This window comes from Phyllobates terribilis, unplaced genomic scaffold (assembly GCF_046119375.1).
Source record: "Phyllobates terribilis strain yellow unplaced genomic scaffold, ASM4611937v1 Scaffold_27__1_contigs__length_16484149, whole genome shotgun sequence".
NCBI lineage: Eukaryota > Metazoa > Chordata > Amphibia > Anura > Dendrobatidae > Phyllobates > Phyllobates terribilis.
The window spans coordinates 5,455,262-5,478,055 of record NW_027362787.1 but is presented as its reverse complement, the minus strand read 5'-3'; the positions used below and the strand labels follow the sequence as shown (position 1 = coordinate 5,478,055).

Genomic DNA, 22,794 nt, shown 5'->3' with positions numbered 1-22,794 from the left:
AGTGTTAAAAAGAAGTTGATAAAAATTAAAAGCTTTTCCTAACATACCCTTAATATCATTTTCACCTTCAAGATTTAGGATTGCGTCCCTCCTCCCCATTACCTTTTTGAAGAAGAATCGGGAGCATTTCTCTCCTTCCTCCAGGTGCTGTACATGGGAGTTAAAAATTATTTGTTTTCCTTTTTCATTAAGAGCATTTTTTATTTCAGACTTAAGATTTGCAATATCATCATCCACATCAATACCAACTTCTTTTAGTTTAAAGAGTACTTGTAATCTCATATTAAAAACATAAAACCACTGCTTTTTCTTTTTTGCTTTCATTTTCCCTGCCTTAATAAAAAATAATTTAATCTTAGGTTTAATGCTCTCCCACCAATCCAGCATCGAGGCGCGGGGGTCTCTCTTTGATTGCCAGCACTGGTAGGCCTGCACAAACCTCTTTTGAATATCAATATCCTCTAGGAGAGTTGTATTTAATCTCCATGGGCCTCTTGAGGTATTTTGTTCCCCTGCTAACTCTAAAAACACAGATAAAACTTTATGATCAGAGAATAAATTAGATAAAAGAAAACATTTACAAGGTTTAAAGGCAGTAGAAGCAAATATGAAATCAATTCTAGAAGAAACTCTTCCATTGGACCATGTAACACCTGGATCCGCCGGCAAGAGTTCCTTCCAGCAGTCCTGTAATCTAAAATCATCGATTAAACTTTTCAACAAATAGGAGGTACGGTCTTTACGATTCACATCCCCACCCTGCCGGGATTCCCCATCACGTAAACAATTAAAATCTCCTCCCACTAGCAGGGGGGTTGACCCAACACAAAATAATGGCAATATTTCAAGTATATCCGCCCTTTCCTGCTTCCCAGGAGGAGCGTACACATTTAATAAACGTAAAGAAAGTCCATTAAAAACAAGATGTATTAAAATAGCTCTGCCAGGTATAATTTCAGTCACAGATTGAATGATGGTAGAATGTCCACGGCAAAGTAGTCCAACTCCGGCAGCACGACAGTCATTAGCACCGGACCACACAGAAGCGCCCAGTTTCCAGTCTTCTTTTAAGTCCTTATAATTTAAATTACTCTGTATACCACATTCTTGTAGAAAGCAGAAATCAAAGTCCAATGTCTCTAAATAAGAAAATAAAGCAGCCCTACGTGTAGGGCTCTTTAGGGACCTCACATTTAGTGAGGAGATTTTAAGAGGAACAGACATTAAGAAGAATCAGGATCTGAAGATGGGAAGAAGTCAATACACGGCACCTCCTCCTCCGCATCTCCAGGGGTCAGGATTTGTTTAATATTACCGGGATCTGAAGCAGGCAAAAAGGCATCATCCACTTTTGGCTCCTCATCTGGACCTCGACATCCGTGTTTTCTTTGGATATCAGGTTGCTTTACGTCCTCCCGTTGCCTTTTCAGAGGCTGGGAGCTGTCCATCTTTTCCAAGTCCTGTGCATCTGCAGTCCTCATGGCGGTCTGGTCTATGGAACGGGTGTCATCCCTCTGGGTCGTCTTGTCCTCTGGTCTGGTCACGGAACTACTGCGACTTCTGGTTCGAGGACCAGGGCTCGACTGGGTCTTAGCCGGGTCCTTTTTACTTCGCGCCCTAGATGTCTCTCTTTCCGACACACTGGTTGATCGATTAAGGAGCGTACCCTTTTTGCCCTTACCCAAGATCACCGATGATGGTGTGGCGAATCTGGGTGCTTGCTTAATCGGGGTACTAGAGGTCTCCTCAGTTCCACATAATGCCGGTGGTGCATTCATGCTGGATGAGGACCCTTCCTCTTGACTCTGAGATACGGCAACATCTAGAGCCAGAACATCGATCAATTCCACAGAGAGCGAACCCTCGGTTAATCTTATGGAACCCCTACGACCGTCCTTCTGTGGAACTACCAGCGGGCCCTCTGGCGGAGCCGTTGAAGGATTTGGTCCGGACCCGTCAGCGTGCGCCAACCCAGGTCCAGGGGCAGGTGTAGTAATACTCCCTCCGAAGTATTCTTGGATAGTCAGTTGACCTGACTTAAACATGTCATATGTTTTTGACTTTTTGCTCGGACAATTCCTGAAGGCGTGACCTGCCTTCCCACATAGGTTACATACGATCTCAGAGTCACACGTAGCGGAGGTGTGCCCACTCTTACCGCACTTGTTGCAAAAGACTACATGAGCCCTTGTACAATTTTCTCGTGTATGCCCATATTCATGACAATTCCGGCATTGAAGGGGCATTCCTGGGTAGCGTAGGAATCCCCTGACATTACCAATGGCAAAATTAGCAGGCGGGTGGTGAAGACCACCAATGCCGCTCTGATCTGGATGGAACTTCACCAGGTATTTCCTCTTCCCATTCCAGAAGCGCTGGGAGTTGAGGATATCATGTGAGAAGCGCACTGACTTGCAGTAACGCTTCAAAAAGGTTTCGATATCGCCCTCAGAGACGAATGGGCTGTACATGAAGATCACCAAGGGTACTTCCTCTTCACCATACAGGAAGTCAAAGCTCAGCCCGTTCAGTCTCTCATCGTCCTTGTCCGCAACCATCAGTGCTGCATGGATATTATCACAGCATGATTTAGCCATAAAGGAAATGGTATATCGCCCACGGAATTCCTGATCGTAAAGACACAGGATCTTATCTCGCTCCAGGTGGAAGAACCCAAAAAGAATCTCATGCACGATGTACTGCAGATTCTTCTCATGGCGCTGGCATTCATCCACCATGATTCTAATGGACTGTCGCAGTGGAGTCTCCCCCACCGCAAATCCAAAAGAAAAAGGCATTTTCGGCCCTCAGGGACTAAGCCCTCCCCCAATAGTAACAAGGGAATGAATCCCACAAAAGCAGGAACAAACCCAAGACCGAGGGAGGGGTACCCCAAGAACTTACACAGCCCACTAAGCGATAAAGCTCAGCAAAGGAAAACGCCCTTATTTCCTCGGGTCGCCCCGAAGACAAGACGCGATCGCTCCCCGTTGTCCGGGGACTAAGCCGACCTGCCAATAGCTGCAAGGGGGTGAAGCTCCCTCCGTTAAGAGAGAGCGATCCCCCAAGGCCAACAAGTCGGGTACCCCAGGCACCTCCTAGCCGAGACCAAGGCAGCAACCGTTAGATCCAGGGGCGGACACAGACTGTAGTGGGCCCCTGTGCAAGAAATTTTGGGGGGCCCCCCCTGCCCTTCATAAGGCAACAAAGTTATGTAAACATAACCCCCCATGTGCATCTCTCACCCCCCCATGTGCAGCTCTCATCCCACCCATGTGCAGCTCTCACCCCCCGTGCATCTCTCATCCCCCCATGTGCATCTCTCATCCCCCCCATGTGCATCTCTCATCCCCCCCATGTGCATCTCTCATCCCCCTCCGTGCATCTCTCATCCCCCCCATGTGCATCTCTCATCCCCCCCATGTGCATCTCTCATCCCCCCCATGTGCATCTCTCATCCCCCCCCATGTGCATCTCTCATCCCCCCCATGTGCATCTCTCATCCCCCCCCATGTGCATCTCTCATCCCCCCCCCATGTGCATCTCTCACCCCCCCCATGTGCATCTCTCATCCCCCCCCATGTGCATCTCTGATTCCCCCCACTCCTAGTTAATTAATTGTATTTAAAAAAAATAAAACTTGTTATACTTACCCCCATGCAATCCCTGCAGAATCCTGGCGCTCGTCCACGTCGCTGCCACCAGGTTCTCCTGACGTTCGGCCATGTGACGGCGCCACATACATAGCCATCAGCTTTTGTTTTGGCCAAAAGATTTTTAAAGCCGCCACCACGATAAGGTAGACTCTTCTGGGCGGGCCCTACTCTAACCTATTAAAATTTTCTTAAAATATCCAATACTCTTTTTAGATATATTTTTATTTAGTTTTCTTTAAGGGAATGTGTCATATACATTTTTTTTTTAAATGACCAATAATACCACATACAGGGAATACCGCCACACCATGACCAGACCACATATTACCACAACATAGTGACCGAATAATACCACACAGAAGGGAGAAAAACTGCCACACCATGACCAGACCACATATTACCACTACATTACTAATATTACCACCACATTACTAATATTACCATAAGTGTCATTATACACGGGAGCTCTATACATGGTATGTATAACGTAAGTGTCCAGGTAATCTAGTGATCACCAGTGAAATTATACACAGGAGCTCTGTATATAGTGTCAGTGTACAGGTAATACAGTGACATTATACACAGGAGCTCTGTATATAGTGTACAGGTAATACAGTGATCATCAGTGACATTATACACAGGAGCTCTGTATATAGTGTCAGTGTACAGGTAATACAGGGATCACCAGTGACATTATACACAGGAGCTCTGTATATAGTGTCAGTGTACAGGTAATACAGTGATCACCAGTGAAATTATACACAGGAGCTCTGTATATAGTGTCAGTGTACAGGTAATACAGTGATCACCAGTGACATTATACACAGGAGCTCTGTATATAGTGTCAGTGTACAGGTAATACAGTGATCACCAGTGACATTATACACAGTGTACATGTAATAGACTGACTCACCGGTGACGTCTCTAGGTGAAGTCCTTCATCTTCGCTTTTCTCCTTCATCCAGCACAGACCGCCATCACTCGTCTCTGCATAAAATAACACAGTTATCTAGAGCACATTCCCCAACTTCTACATTACGCAGCTGAATACAGACGTGCATCCACCATCAATATATGGTTAGTTATTAGGCAACCTACCATTCCAAATATAAATTGTAATCCACCACTGTGCCCCCATTAACTGTAAATAGGCACTTAATATATAATTTAATTAGAACCTCTACTCTTTCCGCCAATTTGTTACCAGTCACACTCCTGCATCCGCAACGCCCCCTACTCTATACTTCCTGCTCCCCGCATTCAATATTTACATGCACCCCCTGCCCCAATTCATTATATCATGTCCGTGCTCTCCCCACCCCATCATCATTTATCATTTACTCTCCCCCACCCCACATTCGTTATGTGCCCCTCTCTCATCCCCCTCCCCCACATGTGCCCCTCTCTCATCCCCCTCCCCCACATGTGCCCCTCTCTCATCCCCCTCCCCCACATGTGCCCCTCTCTCATCCCCCTCCCCCACATGTGCCCCTCTCTCATCCCCCTCCCCCACATGTGCCCCTCTCTCATCCCCCTCCCCCACATGTGCCCCTCTCTCATCCCCCTCCCCCACATGTGCCCCTCTCTCATCCCCCTCCCCCACATGTGCCCCTCTCTCATCCCCCTCCACCACATGTGCATCTCCCATCTCATCCCCCTCCACCACATGTGCATCTCCCATCTCCCCCCCCCACACACATGTGCATCTCCCATCTCCCCCCCACCACACACATGTGCATCTCCCATCTCCCCCCCACACACACATGTGCATCTCCCATCTCCCCCCCCACACACACACACATGTGCATCTCCCATCTCCCCCCCCACACACAAACATGTGCATCTCCCATATCCCCCCCACACACACACACACATGTGCATCTCCCATCTCCCCCCCCCCACACACACACACACATGTGCATCTCCCATCTCCCCCCCCACACACACATACACACACACATGTGCTTCTCCCATCTCTCCACTCCTAGTTAATTGTATTTTAAAAAAAATAAAACTTGTTATACTTACCCCCATGCGATCCCTGCAGAATCCTGGCGCTCGTCCAAATCGCTGACAGCAGGTTCTCCTGACTTCCGGCCATGTGACGGCACCGTCACATGACCGGAAGTCAGGGGAATCATCAAGGCGCTGCTGCAACAGCGCAGCTCAGCGCTGAAATGTCCCGGACCCGGCGCATAGCATGGGGCCCCGGAGAGAGACGCACAAGAGGGGGGCCCCCGAGGGGGCCCCTACCAGCCGGGCCCCATACTGGAGTCAGGGCAGTCATGCCCTGATGGCGGCCCTGCTGGAGGCTGGAGGGGCCCCCTCTCCCTCGGGGCCCCCGTTCAATGAACCGGCTGCACGGGCGGTAGTTCCGCCCCTGGTTAGATCACTGCACCTGATCCTAGCCAAAAGGCCGAGAAGCGATAACCAGAATTGGTTTCAAACTACGGAGCCACCCAAGGATCCTGAAAAGTCCATTTGTGGAGATGAGCTCCTGGACTCCCGTTAAGAAGACATGTTGTCAACCTCTAGATCCCTTACATGCCTGCACTTTTCGGCTTGCTGCTGCTGCAATCCACGCGTTTTAGATCTGCATAACTCCACCTCTTTAAACACAGCACCTTCACCCCCTGCTGTTCCCACCCGCCTCAACACCGTTGGAAGGGAGGAGAACCAATTAAGGCGGGGGGTGGGGTGGAACGAGCAGCTGTCTACCCTTAGCAGGAGGGCTCCTGATTACATACCTCTCCTGCTGCTGCTGCTGCTGGCTGTCCAGCAGCAGACTGAAGGTGGCTGCTGCTGTGCACAGGTATATAAAGGCTCAGAGCCTATTATGACACGCGCAGCCAGCGTTCCATTGCCACATTCCATCTACTGCAGGCAGGATACCTGGCTGGCTGAATGTCGCTGAGAAGCTCACAGAGACCGCCATAAGCAACAGTTTAACAGAATGCCACAGACTAATCAACCAAACTTTTTGGGTTGGGTTCTCTTTTATAGTCTGCAGGCATTAAATGAAAGAAGTCAGTGTTCCAGCAGAGGGAGACAACGTTTCAGAAAAGGCATTGTAGCAAACCAAAAAAGAAATTTTAAGCGCAGCAGAGTAACCAGCGCACATACCTGTTAGCTCAGGTGAGTTTAAAAGGCTGCTGTTGATAACAAGGGCATTTGCTAAATAGATGGTGTGTGTGCAACAATATACTGAAAGGTCAATTATATTGTGCAGCTTATCTCACCACCTGTAGTTATTTAGGTGAAAGCTCCAAAATGCTTGCCTAATATGTCTGTTTATCCAAAAGGAAGTAAAAAGGGAGAGCTAGAAAGATAGCATTGCATCACATTACATGGCAATGCAATGCACAGTTGCTGAAGTTGAACCAAAATGAGCTTGTAATCTGGCTTCTGCAACTTTGAACATGAAAAATCCAATGAGGAGAAGAAAAGCAAAGCCAAAGAGTCCATCCCAAAATCCGACAAACAAGCAAAATGAACAAAAAACATTGAATTCAATTCTTTCTGATTTTAGAAACTGCATTAAAGAAGGGGTGCACCGGTCCTGGAGATACTGCAATACCAGGTCAATGCGTGGAGTGGACAGAGCAAGCTCTTTTTCCATCTCCCTGTTCTAAAAATCCATTTAATATATGGTCCCCAGATAGGGGACGTATCAGATATTAAACTGATAAGAACAGATACTACACTTGATCTTAGCCAAAAGGCCGAGAAGCGATAACCAGAATTGGTTTCAAACTACGGAGCCACCCAAGGATCCTGAAAAGTCCATTTGTGGAGATGAGCTCCTGGACTCCCGTTAAGAAGACATGTTGTCAACCTCTAGATCCCTTACATGCCTGCACTTTTCGGCTTGCTGCTGCTGCAATCCACGCGTTTTAGATCTGCATAACTCCACCTCTTTAAACACAGCACCTTCACCCCCTGCTGTTCCCACCCGCCTCAACACCGTTGGAAGGGAGGAGAACCAATTAAGGCGGGGGGTGGGGTGGAACGAGCAGCTGTCTACCCTTAGCAGGAGGGCTCCTGATTACATACCTCTCCTGCTGCTGCTGCTGCTGGCTGTCCAGCAGCAGACTGAAGGTGGCTGCTGCTGTGCACAGGTATATAAAGGCTCAGAGCCTATTATGACACGCGCAGCCAGCGTTCCATTGCCACATTCCATCTACTGCAGGCAGGATACCTGGCTGGCTGAATGTCGCTGAGAAGCTCACAGAGACCGCCATAAGCAACAGTTTAACAGAATGCCACAGACTAATCAACCAAACTTTTTGGGTTGGGTTCTCTTTTATAGTCTGCAGGCATTAAATGAAAGAAGTCAGTGTTCCAGCAGAGGGAGACAACGTTTCAGAAAAGGCATTGTAGCAAACCAAAAAAGAAATTTTAAGCGCAGCAGAGTAACCAGCGCACATACCTGTTAGCTCAGGTGAGTTTAAAAGGCTGCTGTTGATAACAAGGGCATTTGCTAAATAGATGGTGTGTGTGCAACAATATACTGAAAGGTCAATTATATTGTGCAGCTTATCTCACCACCTGTAGTTATTTAGGTGAAAGCTCCAAAATGCTTGCCTAATATGTCTGTTTATCCAAAAGGAAGTAAAAAGGGAGAGCTAGAAAGATAGCATTGCATCACATTACATGGCAATGCAATGCACAGTTGCTGAAGTTGAACCAAAATGAGCTTGTAATCTGGCTTCTGCAACTTTGAACATGAAAAATCCAATGAGGAGAAGAAAAGCAAAGCCAAAGAGTCCATCCCAAAATCCGACAAACAAGCAAAATGAACAAAAAACATTGAATTCAATTCTTTCTGATTTTAGAAACTGCATTAAAGAAGGGGTGCACCGGTCCTGGAGATACTGCAATACCAGGTCAATGCGTGGAGTGGACAGAGCAAGCTCTTTTTCCATCTCCCTGTTCTAAAAATCCATTTAATATATGGTCCCCAGATAGGGGACGTATCAGATATTAAACTGATAAGAACAGATACTACACTTGATCTTAGCCAAAAGGCCGAGAAGCGATAACCAGAATTGGTTTCAAACTACGGAGCCACCCAAGGATCCTGAAAAGTCCATTTGTGGAGATGAGCTCCTGGACTCCCGTTAAGAAGACATGTTGTCAACCTCTAGATCCCTTACATGCCTGCACTTTTCGGCTTGCTGCTGCTGCAATCCACGCGTTTTAGATCTGCATAACTCCACCTCTTTAAACACAGCACCTTCACCCCCTGCTGTTCCCACCCGCCTCAACACCGTTGGAAGGGAGGAGAACCAATTAAGGCGGGGGGTGGGGTGGAACGAGCAGCTGTCTACCCTTAGCAGGAGGGCTCCTGATTACATACCTCTCCTGCTGCTGCTGCTGCTGGCTGTCCAGCAGCAGACTGAAGGTGGCTGCTGCTGTGCACAGGTATATAAAGGCTCAGAGCCTATTATGACACGCGCAGCCAGCGTTCCATTGCCACATTCCATCTACTGCAGGCAGGATACCTGGCTGGCTGAATGTCGCTGAGAAGCTCACAGAGACCGCCATAAGCAACAGTTTAACAGAATGCCACAGACTAATCAACCAAACTTTTTGGGTTGGGTTCTCTTTTATAGTCTGCAGGCATTAAATGAAAGAAGTCAGTGTTCCAGCAGAGGGAGACAACGTTTCAGAAAAGGCATTGTAGCAAACCAAAAAAGAAATTTTAAGCGCAGCAGAGTAACCAGCGCACATACCTGTTAGCTCAGGTGAGTTTAAAAGGCTGCTGTTGATAACAAGGGCATTTGCTAAATAGATGGTGTGTGTGCAACAATATACTGAAAGGTCAATTATATTGTGCAGCTTATCTCACCACCTGTAGTTATTTAGGTGAAAGCTCCAAAATGCTTGCCTAATATGTCTGTTTATCCAAAAGGAAGTAAAAAGGGAGAGCTAGAAAGATAGCATTGCATCACATTACATGGCAATGCAATGCACAGTTGCTGAAGTTGAACCAAAATGAGCTTGTAATCTGGCTTCTGCAACTTTGAACATGAAAAATCCAATGAGGAGAAGAAAAGCAAAGCCAAAGAGTCCATCCCAAAATCCGACAAACAAGCAAAATGAACAAAAAACATTGAATTCAATTCTTTCTGATTTTAGAAACTGCATTAAAGAAGGGGTGCACCGGTCCTGGAGATACTGCAATACCAGGTCAATGCGTGGAGTGGACAGAGCAAGCTCTTTTTCCATCTCCCTGTTCTAAAAATCCATTTAATATATGGTCCCCAGATAGGGGACGTATCAGATATTAAACTGATAAGAACAGATACTACACTTGATCTTAGCCAAAAGGCCGAGAAGCGATAACCAGAATTGGTTTCAAACTACGGAGCCACCCAAGGATCCTGAAAAGTCCATTTGTGGAGATGAGCTCCTGGACTCCCGTTAAGAAGACATGTTGTCAACCTCTAGATCCCTTACATGCCTGCACTTTTCGGCTTGCTGCTGCTGCAATCCACGCGTTTTAGATCTGCATAACTCCACCTCTTTAAACACAGCACCTTCACCCCCTGCTGTTCCCACCCGCCTCAACACCGTTGGAAGGGAGGAGAACCAATTAAGGCGGGGGGTGGGGTGGAACGAGCAGCTGTCTACCCTTAGCAGGAGGGCTCCTGATTACATACCTCTCCTGCTGCTGCTGCTGCTGGCTGTCCAGCAGCAGACTGAAGGTGGCTGCTGCTGTGCACAGGTATATAAAGGCTCAGAGCCTATTATGACACGCGCAGCCAGCGTTCCATTGCCACATTCCATCTACTGCAGGCAGGATACCTGGCTGGCTGAATGTCGCTGAGAAGCTCACAGAGACCGCCATAAGCAACAGTTTAACAGAATGCCACAGACTAATCAACCAAACTTTTTGGGTTGGGTTCTCTTTTATAGTCTGCAGGCATTAAATGAAAGAAGTCAGTGTTCCAGCAGAGGGAGACAACGTTTCAGAAAAGGCATTGTAGCAAACCAAAAAAGAAATTTTAAGCGCAGCAGAGTAACCAGCGCACATACCTGTTAGCTCAGGTGAGTTTAAAAGGCTGCTGTTGATAACAAGGGCATTTGCTAAATAGATGGTGTGTGTGCAACAATATACTGAAAGGTCAATTATATTGTGCAGCTTATCTCACCACCTGTAGTTATTTAGGTGAAAGCTCCAAAATGCTTGCCTAATATGTCTGTTTATCCAAAAGGAAGTAAAAAGGGAGAGCTAGAAAGATAGCATTGCATCACATTACATGGCAATGCAATGCACAGTTGCTGAAGTTGAACCAAAATGAGCTTGTAATCTGGCTTCTGCAACTTTGAACATGAAAAATCCAATGAGGAGAAGAAAAGCAAAGCCAAAGAGTCCATCCCAAAATCCGACAAACAAGCAAAATGAAAAAAAAACATTGAATTCAATTCTTTCTGATTTTAGAAACTGCATTAAAGAAGGGGTGCACCGGTCCTGGAGATACTGCAATACCAGGTCAATGCGTGGAGTGGACAGAGCAAGCTCTTTTTCCATCTCCCTGTTCTAAAAATCCATTTAATATGTGGTCCCCAGATAGGGGACGTATCAGATATTAAACTGATAAGAACAGATACTACACTTGATCTTAGCCAAAAGGCCGAGAAGCGATAACCAGAATTGGTTTCAAACTACGGAGCCACCCAAGGATCCTGAAAAGTCCATTTGTGGAGATGAGCTCCTGGACTCCCGTTAAGAAGACATGTTGTCAACCTCTAGATCCCTTACATGCCTGCACTTTTCGGCTTGCTGCTGCTGCAATCCACGCGTTTTAGATCTGCATAACTCCACCTCTTTAAACACAGCACCTTCACCCCCTGCTGTTCCCACCCGCCTCAACACCGTTGGAAGGGAGGAGAACCAATTAAGGCGGGGGGTGGGGTGGAACGAGCAGCTGTCTACCCTTAGCAGGAGGGCTCCTGATTACATACCTCTCCTGCTGCTGCTGCTGCTGGCTGTCCAGCAGCAGACTGAAGGTGGCTGCTGCTGTGCACAGGTATATAAAGGCTCAGAGCCTATTATGACATGCGCAGCCAGCGTTCCATTGCCACATTCCATCTACTGCAGGCAGGATACCTGGCTGGCTGAATGTCGCTGAGAAGCTCACAGAGACCGCCATAAGCAACAGTTTAACAGAATGCCACAGACTAATCAACCAAACTTTTTGGGTTGGGTTCTCTTTTATAGTCTGCAGGCATTAAATGAAAGAAGTCAGTGTTCCAGCAGAGGGAGACAACGTTTCAGAAAAGGCATTGTAGCAAACCAAAAAAGAAATTTTAAGCGCAGCAGAGTAACCAGCGCACATACTTGTTAGCTCAGGTGAGTTTAAAAGGCTGCTGTTGATAACAAGGGCATTTGCTAAATAGATGGTGTGTGTGCAACAATATACTGAAAGGTCAATTATATTGTGCAGCTTATCTCACCACCTGTAGTTATTTAGGTGAAAGCTCCAAAATGCTTGCCTAATATGTCTGTTTATCCAAAAGGAAGTAAAAAGGGAGAGCTAGAAAGATAGCATTGCATCACATTACATGGCAATGCAATGCACAGTTGCTGAAGTTGAACCAAAATGAGCTTGTAATCTGGCTTCTGCAACTTTGAACATGAAAAATCCAATGAGGAGAAGAAAAGCAAAGCCAAAGAGTCCATCCCAAAATCCGACAAACAAGCAAAATGAACAAAAAACATTGAATTCAATTCTTTCTGATTTTAGAAACTGCATTAAAGAAGGGGTGCACCGGTCCTGGAGATACTGCAATACCAGGTCAATGCGTGGAGTGGACAGAGCAAGCTCTTTTTCCATCTCCCTGTTCTAAAAATCCATTTAATATGTGGTCCCCAGATAGGGGACGTATCAGATATTAAACTTATAAGAACAGATACTACACTTGATCTTAGCCAAAAGGCCGAGAAGCGATAACCAGAATTGGTTTCAAACTACGGAGCCACCCAAGGATCCTGAAAAGTCCATTTGTGGAGATGAGCTCCTGGACTCCCGTTAAGAAGACATGTTGTCAACCTCTAGATCCCTTACATGCCTGCACTTTTCGGCTTGCTGCTGCTGCAATCCACGCGTTTTAGATCTGCATAACTCCACCTCTTTAAACACAGCACCTTCACCCCCTGCTGTTCCCACCCGCCTCAACACCGTTGGAAGGGAGGAGAACCAATTAAGGCGGGGGGTGGGGTGGAACGAGCAGCTGTCTACCCTTAGCAGGAGGGCTCCTGATTACATACCTCTCCTGCTGCTGCTGCTGCTGGCTGTCCAGCAGCAGACTGAAGGTGGCTGCTGCTGTGCACAGGTATATAAAGGCTCAGAGCCTATTATGACATGCGCAGCCAGCGTTCCATTGCCACATTCCATCTACTGCAGGCAGGATACCTGGCTGGCTGAATGTCGCTGAGAAGCTCACAGAGACCGCCATAAGCAACAGTTTAACAGAATGCCACAGACTAATCAACCAAACTTTTTGGGTTGGGTTCTCTTTTATAGTCTGCAGGCATTAAATGAAAGAAGTCAGTGTTCCAGCAGAGGGAGACAACGTTTCAGAAAAGGCATTGTAGCAAACCAAAAAAGAAATTTTAAGCGCAGCAGAGTAACCAGCGCACATACCTGTTAGCTCAGGTGAGTTTAAAAGGCTGCTGTTGATAACAAGGGCATTTGCTAAATAGATGGTGTGTGTGCAACAATATACTGAAAGGTCAATTATATTGTGCAGCTTATCTCACCACCTGTAGTTATTTAGGTGAAAGCTCCAAAATGCTTGCCTAATATGTCTGTTTATCCAAAAGGAAGTAAAAAGGGAGAGCTAGAAAGATAGCATTGCATCACATTACATGGCAATGCAATGCACAGTTGCTGAAGTTGAACCAAAATGAGCTTGTAATCTGGCTTCTGCAACTTTGAACATGAAAAATCCAATGAGGAGAAGAAAAGCAAAGCCAAAGAGTCCATCCCAAAATCCGACAAACAAGCAAAATGAACAAAAAACATTGAATTCAATTCTTTCTGATTTTAGAAACTGCATTAAAGAAGGGGTGCACCGGTCCTGGAGATACTGCAATACCAGGTCAATGCGTGGAGTGGACAGAGCAAGCTCTTTTTCCATCTCCCTGTTCTAAAAATCCATTTAATATATGGTCCCCAGATAGGGGACGTATCAGATATTAAACTGATAAGAACAGATACTACACTTGATCTTAGCCAAAAGGCCGAGAAGCGATAACCAGAATTGGTTTCAAACTACGGAGCCACCCAAGGATCCTGAAAAGTCCATTTGTGGAGATGAGCTCCTGGACTCCCGTTAAGAAGACATGTTGTCAACCTCTAGATCCCTTACATGCCTGCACTTTTCGGCTTGCTGCTGCTGCAATCCACGCGTTTTAGATCTGCATAACTCCACCTCTTTAAACACAGCACCTTCACCCCCTGCTGTTCCCACCCGCCTCAACACCGTTGGAAGGGAGGAGAACCAATTAAGGCGGGGGGTGGGGTGGAACGAGCAGCTGTCTACCCTTAGCAGGAGGGCTCCTGATTACATACCTCTCCTGCTGCTGCTGCTGCTGGCTGTCCAGCAGCAGACTGAAGGTGGCTGCTGCTGTGCACAGGTATATAAAGGCGCAGAGCCTATTATGACACGCGCAGCCAGCGTTCCATTGCCACATTCCATCTACTGCAGGCAGGATACCTGGCTGGCTGAATGTCGCTGAGAAGCTCACAGAGACCGCCATAAGCAACAGTTTAACAGAATGCCACAGACTAATCAACCAAACTTTTTGGGTTGGGTTCTCTTTTATAGTCTGCAGGCATTAAATGAAAGAAGTCAGTGTTCCAGCAGAGGGAGACAACGCTTCAGAAAAGGCATTGTAGCAAACCAAAAAAGAAATTTTAAGCGCAGCAGAGTAACCAGCGCACATACCTGTTAGCTCAGGTGAGTTTAAAAGGCTGCTGTTGATAACAAGGGCATTTGCTAAATAGATGGTGTGTGTGCAACAATATACTGAAAGGTCAATTATATTGTGCAGCTTATCTCACCACCTGTAGTTATTTAGGTGAAAGCTCCAAAATGCTTGCCTAATATGTCTGTTTATCCAAAAGGAAGTAAAAAGGGAGAGCTAGAAAGATAGCATTGCATCACATTACATGGCAATGCAATGCACAGTTGCTGAAGTTGAACCAAAATGAGCTTGTAATCTGGCTTCTGCAACTTTGAACATGAAAAATCCAATGAGGAGAAGAAAAGCAAAGCCAAAGAGTCCATCCCAAAATCCGACAAACAAGCAAAATGAACAAAAAACATTGAATTCAATTCTTTCTGATTTTAGAAACTGCATTAAAGAAGGGGTGCACCGGTCCTGGAGATACTGCAATACCAGGTCAATGCGTGGAGTGGACAGAGCAAGCTCTTTTTCCATCTCCCTGTTCTAAAAATCCATTTAATATATGGTCCCCAGATAGGGGACGTATCAGATATTAAACTGATAAGAACAGATTTTTTTCTTTTTCATTTTGTTCTTATATTTCAGTTGTTATTTCTCTTCTAATATTTCTCTTGCCTTATAATCTGTTCATGCTACAAGGTTCCACAGATGAAAATTCCATAGACTCTTGGCTCTTTTTTTCCCAATTCTCTTCAGATCTAACAGGTAATAAATATATATTTCACTTAGTGCTAATTTTATGCATTCACTTTCACTTATAAAATCTCTTTTAAAAAGCAATATGTTTCGGACTTTCCATAGCGCATTCTTTATTCCATTTATCATTATCCAGATGACTCTTTCTTTTTCTTTTGATTGACATGTAAAATTTCCATATAAAACTACTTCGTGATTTAAAAACTTAAGACCAGTAACAAACTTTAAGAGACTTCCAACTTCTTTCCAGACATTTTGGGCATAAAAACAGTTCCAAAAGGTGTGTAAAACTGTTTCCTCTCTAACACAGCCTGTTCTAGGGCATCTTGCAGTATTGCACAATCCCCTTCTGTGTTGAAAAAATCTAACAGGAACACATTCTTGCACTATTGCCCATGCCAAGTCTTTATATTCATTTGTTAGATAAGGTGCATAAGTCATTCTCCAAATTCTTCCACTTTTAGTGTATGTAAAGTTTGCCACTGCTGTCATCGTTTCTTTTCTCTTTGTCTCTAGAGCCAGTCTTCTTGAATTTGACAGCATCTCCACATCTATTTCAGGTAAGTTATAAAGTCTAATTGTTTTTTCTAGTAAGACATATTGTTTTGGCAGTGTAATTAGGACAGGAGAATTTTGGGGCAATGTTATCCACTTTCTTTTCCTAAAGATATCTCCAGCTGCATATCTTAAGTAGAAAGACCAATGAGTTCTTAGATTGGTCATTTTGAAGCAAAAACTAAAGAACTTTAGGTACAAAAATTTTTTGATATTTGGGATATTCTTTCCACCATATTTATGCTGCTTGTACATTGTCTCTCTTCGAACCTTCTCCATTTTTGATCCCCACAGAAAAAGAAAAATTTGTCTCTGGAGAAACTTTACTGTGTTCTCATTCGGAGGGTACACCATACTTAAAAACAACATTATCGGCAACAACAAAGACTTAATGATCAAGTTTTTACCTTCCATTGATAATTTTCTGAGTTTCCATAAACTTATCTTCTTTTTCATTTTCTCCTTCACCAACTGCCAACTTTCTTCTCCATCATTCTTCTTTGTAAACACAACACCTAAAATTTTGATCTTATCACTTCTTATTTTAAGTTGAGGAATCTGCGCATCTGACCAATCACCGAATCCAAGACATTCGCTCTTCTCCAAGTTCAGTTTGAAGGCAGATGCTAAACAGAAAAAATCAGTAGTTCTTACTGCTCTTCTCAGCGATTGTTCTGAGTCGCACATGATCGTGATGTCATCCATGTACCCCAGTGACTTAGTACTTAGTCCATTTCCACCTGGTATGGGTACACCTTTCACCATCTTATCTTTCCTCAACATTGCCAGTAGAGGCTCGATTGTGCAGATAAAAAGCAGAGGCGAGAGTGGGCATCCTTGTTTGACGCCCGACTTTAGAAAAACTTCTGAAGATAAAAAAACATTAATTAAAATCCTGCTAAAACTTCCATCATATAAAAGTGCAATGTGCTTAATAAAAACATCCGGGAATTTCATTTTCTTTAACACAGAATACAGGTACTTATGAGAGACTCTGTCGTACGCTTTCTGGAAATCAAGGGACAGAAGAGCTAGCTTTTGCTTCCTCTCTTGCTGATACCATATTGCGTCCCGTATAATATTCAAGTTTTCTGCAATTGTACGACCAGGCACACCACATACCTGATCAGGATGCACGACCTTCTCTATCACCTTCTTCATTCTGTTCACCATGATTTTTGCCATAATTTTATAATCTACGTTGAGTAACGTGATTGGTCTCCAGTTCTCTAGATTAGTCTTATCTCCTTTTTTAAAAAGCAGGGTGACCACACCACTTCTCCAAGATTCAGGCAATTTGTCACATAAAAAGACAGCTTTAAAAAACTCAAACAGGTCGTCTTTTAAAATCTCCCAAAAAGTAAGATAAAATTCAATTTGTAGTCCGTCAGTACCCGGTGTTTTTCCTCTAGAAAAGCTTTTGATTGCACTTAGCAGTTCTTCTTCACAGATATCTTCAATCAACAACTCTTGATCTTGCTTTTCAAGGTGATTCTGCAATGAATTAAGAGCATCAGGTAAAAAATCAGCGTCAATTTTCTTTTCGCTAAAAAGATTTTGATAAAAAGTTTGCGCTTTGTCCAACAGTCCATCTTTAGTTGTTTCACCATCAAGTTCTTTAATTAATTCTTTGCGTTCTAAAGATTTTTTGAAAAAGAACCTGGAACATGTTTCATTTTTTTCCATATGTTCTACCTTGGCGTTGAAAATTATTTCTTTGCCTTTCTGTTCAATTGCTTTTTTAATGTCTTCTTTGACTTGTAAAATAACATCCTCCATATCTATCCCTGCATTTCTGAGTTTGTAACCTGTTTGCAGTTTTGTATTCAGGTCTTTAAACCATTTCTGATTCTGTCTGGCCTTCCTTTTGCCAGCTAAGAGAAAAAAATGTCTAATTTGAAACTTCACATACTCCCACCATTCTAGAATTCTTTTGTAATAACGTTTTTTCCCCTGTAGTTTTTTATAAAATTTCAAAAATTCCTCTTTTATACTTTCATCTTCCAGCAGCAGAGTGTTCAACTTCCAGACACCTCGCCCTTTCTCTAGACTGGGCAATTCCAAGTGAGTAATTAACGTTTTGTGGTCAGAAAAGATGTTACCTGTTAGATCCACTTTATTCACTTTAAAACTCTGTGATGTCAGAACAAAGTCAATTCTTGATTTTAGAAGATTTTTCTCCCAAGTGTATCCTGGTTCAGAGGTATTCTTTACTCTCCAGACATCATTCAGGCAAGTATCGTCGATTAGATTTTTTAACTGCATCTCAGTTTTGTCTTTCCTTCTAGTACCTGATGTCCTATTTTCATCAGACCGGATACAATTGAAGTCACCGCCAACCACAGTTGGTGTAGGACCAGGTATAAAGAGTTTGATGATATCTAATAAACTGGATCTTTCCTCTTTAATCGGAGATGCATAAACATTAATCAGCTTGAACTCGGTTCCACAGTAACTCACATTAACAACTAGTGCACGTCCAGGTTCAACTTCAGTGAACGAGGTAACCTTAAAGTCTTTGTTTTTAAACAGGACGCCAACACCAGTAGCACGCGATCCATTTTCACCGGACCAGATGGAAGGTCCGTTCGCCCAATCTTCCCTTAGTTTGTTATAGTTAGGGTCATGGTCAATGCCGCATTCTTGAAGTAAAAAAATATCAGCATCTAAAGTCATCAGGTAAGAAAATAAAGCAGCTCTCTTGACAGAGCCCTTTAAACTCCTCACATTTAGTGAGGCAATTTTGAGTGTAGCCATAAATCATTTAAACAGAACTTGAGTCCGTATCTGACATGAATCCGACCGGGGTAGAGGGACCCGCAGAAACGTCCGTGTCTGAGAATTCCTCGATGTTCACCGGATCAGATGGGTTTACAGGTTTAGGAACTGAGATGATCGGTTTAGGTGAGTAATTAGGGAGGACTATTTTCAAACGCCCAGCAGGTCTTTTGCTGGCGCTCTCTCCCTTAAACAAACTCGACTTCTCCTTTTTCCTTTTCCTCAAAACCTCCACGTCAATGTCAATCTCCTCCTCCTCCTCCTCACCACCAGCCTCCTTAGAAGACTCCTCTCCCATCTCCACTTCAGACTCAGCTGGATTCTCCTCCACCACATGACCATCTGGACTCTCCGACCAATCCTTGAGAACAATGCTATCCCCAGGCGGGTCCCCAGCAGTGTCCTTGGGCGGATCCCCAGAAGGGTTCCCGGGAGGGTCCTTGGATTTGTCTGTTTGTTCTTCAGGACTGGACCGCTTCGGAGGGGCTCCCCCCCGAGCTGCATCTGCATAGCTGAAGGTCTTTTTTCTCAACGGACAATCCCGAAAAGAGTGCCCAGGGATACGGCAGATATTACAGATCATCTGATTTGGGCAGTTCAGAGTGACATGTCCTTTTTGATAGCACTTCTTGCAAAGAGCGTTCTCCTCCTTGCAGCTCTCAAAGGAATGCCCAAAGTCCATACATTTTCTGCAGAAGATAGGCATCCCTGGATAGAAGAGTCTTCCTCTCTCTCTGCCAATCAGGAAGCTCTGAGGCGGATGATTGAGTCCACCAATTCCCAAACCTTCTCTCAGCTTCACGATGAACTTGTATTTTCCGGTCCACAACCTCTCAGAGTTCATGATTTTGTGAGAGAAGTGGACCTCAGAGCAATAGTTATGCAGAAACGCAGCCACATCCTTTTCAGAGACATGCGGATTGCTCATATGAACCACCACAGACTTCTCTTCTGCCAGGCAGAGGGTCACAAAACACAGTCCTTTAAGATCTTCCTCCTGAAGTCTCAGCTTGATCTGATGGTAAAAATTCTGAGATGCCACTTCAGAGGTCAGGGTAAGCACAAAGCGTCCAGGAGCATCTTGAAGTGCCAGAATGTTCTCCCTTTTCACCTGCAGGATCTCAAGCAGGACTTTCCTCACGAAGAAAGACAGGGAGAACTTGTCACGGGCTCGCTCTTCAACTTCAATCTTGAAAGAGTTCTTGATCTTCAAGTCGCCAGCTCCAGCAGAACGGAGAGTAGCCGATGTCGCCATCGCCATATTCAGGTAAGTCGATCGCCTTCTTGGTTCTCTTCAGCACGCACACCCCCTATAGCAGCAGGAGGCTTAAGACAGTAGAACTGTCGATGCCTCAAGGCCGAGGATGCGATAGGCTTTGGAGTCTTCCAGCAACAACACTTGGTCGTAGCCAAAAGGCCGAGAAGCGATAACCAGAATTGGTTTCAAACTACGGAGCCACCCAAGGATCCTGAAAAGTCCATTTGTGGAGATGAGCTCCTGGACTCCCGTTAAGAAGACATGTTGTCAACCTCTAGATCCCTTACATGCCTGCACTTTTCGGCTTGCTGCTGCTGCAATCCACGCGTTTTAGATCTGCATAACTCCACCTCTTTAAACACAGCACCTTCACCCCCTGCTGTTCCCACCCGCCTCAACACCGTTGGAAGGGAGGAGAACCAATTAAGGCGGGGGGTGGGGTGGAACGAGCAGCTGTCTACCCTTAGCAGGAGGGCTCCTGATTACATACCTCTCCTGCTGCTGCTGCTGCTGGCTGTCCAGCAGCAGACTGAAGGTGGCTGCTGCTGTGCACAGGTATATAAAGGCTCAGAGCCTATTATGACACGCGCAGCCAGCGTTCCATTGCCACATTCCATCTACTGCAGGCAGGATACCTGGCTGGCTGAATGTCGCTGAGAAGCTCACAGAGACCGCCATAAGCAACAGTTTAACAGAATGCCACAGACTAATCAACCAAACTTTTTGGGTTGGGTTCTCTTTTATAGTCTGCAGGCATTAAATGAAAGAAGTCAGTGTTCCAGCAGAGGGAGACAACGTTTCAGAAAAGGCATTGTAGCAAACCAAAAAAGAAATTTTAAGCGCAGCAGAGTAACCAGCGCACATACCTGTTAGCTCAGGTGAGTTTAAAAGGCTGCTGTTGATAACAAGGGCATTTGCTAAATAGATGGTGTGTGTGCAACAATATACTGAAAGGTCAATTATATTGTGCAGCTTATCTCACCACCTGTAGTTATTTAGGTGAAAGCTCCAAAATGCTTGCCTAATATGTCTGTTTATCCAAAAGGAAGTAAAAAGGGAGAGCTAGAAAGATAGCATTGCATCACATTACATGGCAATGCAATGCACAGTTGCTGAAGTTGAACCAAAATGAGCTTGTAATCTGGCTTCTGCAACTTTGAACATGAAAAATCCAATGAGGAGAAGAAAAGCAAAGCCAAAGAGTCCATCCCAAAATCCGACAAACAAGCAAAATGAACAAAAAACATTGAATTCAATTCTTTCTGATTTTAGAAACTGCATTAAAGAAGGGGTGCACCGGTCCTGGAGATACTGCAATACCAGGTCAATGCGTGGAGTGGACAGAGCAAGCTCTTTTTCCATCTCCCTGTTCTAAAAATCCATTTAATATATGGTCCCCAGATAGGGGACGTATCAGATATTAAACTGATAAGAACAGATACTACACTTGATCTTAGCCAAAAGGCCGAGAAGCGATAACCAGAATTGGTTTCAAACTACGGAGCCACCCAAGGATCCTGAAAAGTCCATTTGTGGAGATGAGCTCCTGGACTCCCGTTAAGAAGACATGTTGTCAACCTCTAGATCCCTTACATGCCTGCACTTTTCGGCTTGCTGCTGCTGCAATCCACGCGTTTTAGATCTGCATAACTCCACCTCTTTAAACACAGCACCTTCACCCCCTGCTGTTCCCACCCGCCTCAACACCGTTGGAAGGGAGGAGAACCAATTAAGGCGGGGGGTGGGGTGGAACGAGCAGCTGTGTACCCTTAGCAGGAGGGCTCCTGATTACATACCTCTCCTGCTGCTGCTGCTGCTGGCTGTCCAGCAGCAGACTGAAGGTGGCTGCTGCTGTGCACAGGTATATAAAGGCTCAGAGCCTATTATGACACGCGCAGCCAGCGTTCCATTGCCACATTCCATCTACTGCAGGCAGGATACCTGGCTGGCTGAATGTCGCTGAGAAGCTCACAGAGACCGCCATAAGCAACAGTTTAACAGAATGCCACAGACTAATCAACCAAACTTTTTGGGTTGGGTTCTCTTTTATAGTCTGCAGGCATTAAATGAAAGAAGTCAGTGTTCCAGCAGAGGGAGACAACGTTTCAGAAAAGGCATTGTAGCAAACCAAAAAAGAAATTTTAAGCGCAGCAGAGTAACCAGCGCACATACCTGTTAGCTCAGGTGAGTTTAAAAGGCTGCTGTTGATAACAAGGGCATTTGCTAAATAGATGGTGTGTGTGCAACAATATACTGAAAGGTCAATTATATTGTGCAGCTTATCTCACCACCTGTAGTTATTTAGGTGAAAGCTCCAAAATGCTTGCCTAATATGTCTGTTTATCCAAAAGGAAGTAAAAAGGGAGAGCTAGAAAGATAGCATTGCATCACATTACATGGCAATGCAATGCACAGTTGCTGAAGTTGAACCAAAATGAGCTTGTAATCTGGCTTCTGCAACTTTGAACATGAAAAATCCAATGAGGAGAAGAAAAGCAAAGCCAAAGAGTCCATCCCAAAATCCGACAAACAAGCAAAATGAACAAAAAACATTGAATTCAATTCTTTCTGATTTTAGAAACTGCATTAAAGAAGGGGTGCACCGGTCATGGAGATACTGCAATACCAGGTCAATGCGTGGAGTGGACAGAGCAAGCTCTTTTTCCATCTCCCTGTTCTAAAAATCCATTTAATATATGGTCCCCAGATAGGGGACGTATCAGATATTAAACTGATAAGAACAGATACTACACTTGATCTTAGCCAAAAGGCCGAGAAGCGATAACCAGAATTGGTTTCAAACTACGGAGCCACCCAAGGATCCTGAAAAGTCCATTTGTGGAGATGAGCTCCTGGACTCCCGTTAAGAA

General features: G+C 44.9%; 9 non-coding genes across 9 annotated transcripts; all 9 read right to left on the bottom strand.

The window, feature by feature from the left end:
- Positions 1-7,199: 7,199 nt before the first annotated feature.
- On the bottom strand, positions 7,200-7,390 carry LOC141177828 (U2 spliceosomal RNA). The gene has a single exon (XR_012254371.1). It is a non-coding gene; the product is annotated as a U2 spliceosomal RNA (small nuclear RNA).
- A 1,115-nt stretch (positions 7,391-8,505) lies between these two features.
- On the bottom strand, positions 8,506-8,696 carry LOC141177816 (U2 spliceosomal RNA). The gene has a single exon (XR_012254361.1). It is a non-coding gene; the product is annotated as a U2 spliceosomal RNA (small nuclear RNA).
- Positions 8,697-9,811: 1,115 nt separating this feature from the next.
- On the bottom strand, positions 9,812-10,002 carry LOC141177804 (U2 spliceosomal RNA). Its single transcript, XR_012254352.1, has one exon. It is a non-coding gene; the product is annotated as a U2 spliceosomal RNA (small nuclear RNA).
- Positions 10,003-11,117: 1,115 nt separating this feature from the next.
- On the bottom strand, positions 11,118-11,308 carry LOC141177362 (U2 spliceosomal RNA). Its single transcript, XR_012253963.1, has one exon. It is a non-coding gene; the product is annotated as a U2 spliceosomal RNA (small nuclear RNA).
- A 1,115-nt stretch (positions 11,309-12,423) lies between these two features.
- LOC141177644 (U2 spliceosomal RNA) lies at positions 12,424-12,614 on the bottom strand. Its single transcript, XR_012254220.1, has one exon. It is a non-coding gene; the product is annotated as a U2 spliceosomal RNA (small nuclear RNA).
- A 1,115-nt stretch (positions 12,615-13,729) lies between these two features.
- Positions 13,730-13,920, bottom strand: LOC141177792 (U2 spliceosomal RNA). The gene has a single exon (XR_012254342.1). It is a non-coding gene; the product is annotated as a U2 spliceosomal RNA (small nuclear RNA).
- Positions 13,921-15,035: 1,115 nt separating this feature from the next.
- On the bottom strand, positions 15,036-15,217 carry LOC141177863 (U2 spliceosomal RNA). Its single transcript, XR_012254392.1, has one exon. It is a non-coding gene; the product is annotated as a U2 spliceosomal RNA (small nuclear RNA).
- A 5,993-nt stretch (positions 15,218-21,210) lies between these two features.
- Positions 21,211-21,401, bottom strand: LOC141177779 (U2 spliceosomal RNA). Its single transcript, XR_012254332.1, has one exon. It is a non-coding gene; the product is annotated as a U2 spliceosomal RNA (small nuclear RNA).
- Positions 21,402-22,516: 1,115 nt separating this feature from the next.
- Positions 22,517-22,707, bottom strand: LOC141177487 (U2 spliceosomal RNA). The gene has a single exon (XR_012254077.1). It is a non-coding gene; the product is annotated as a U2 spliceosomal RNA (small nuclear RNA).
- Positions 22,708-22,794: the final 87 nt, after the last annotated feature.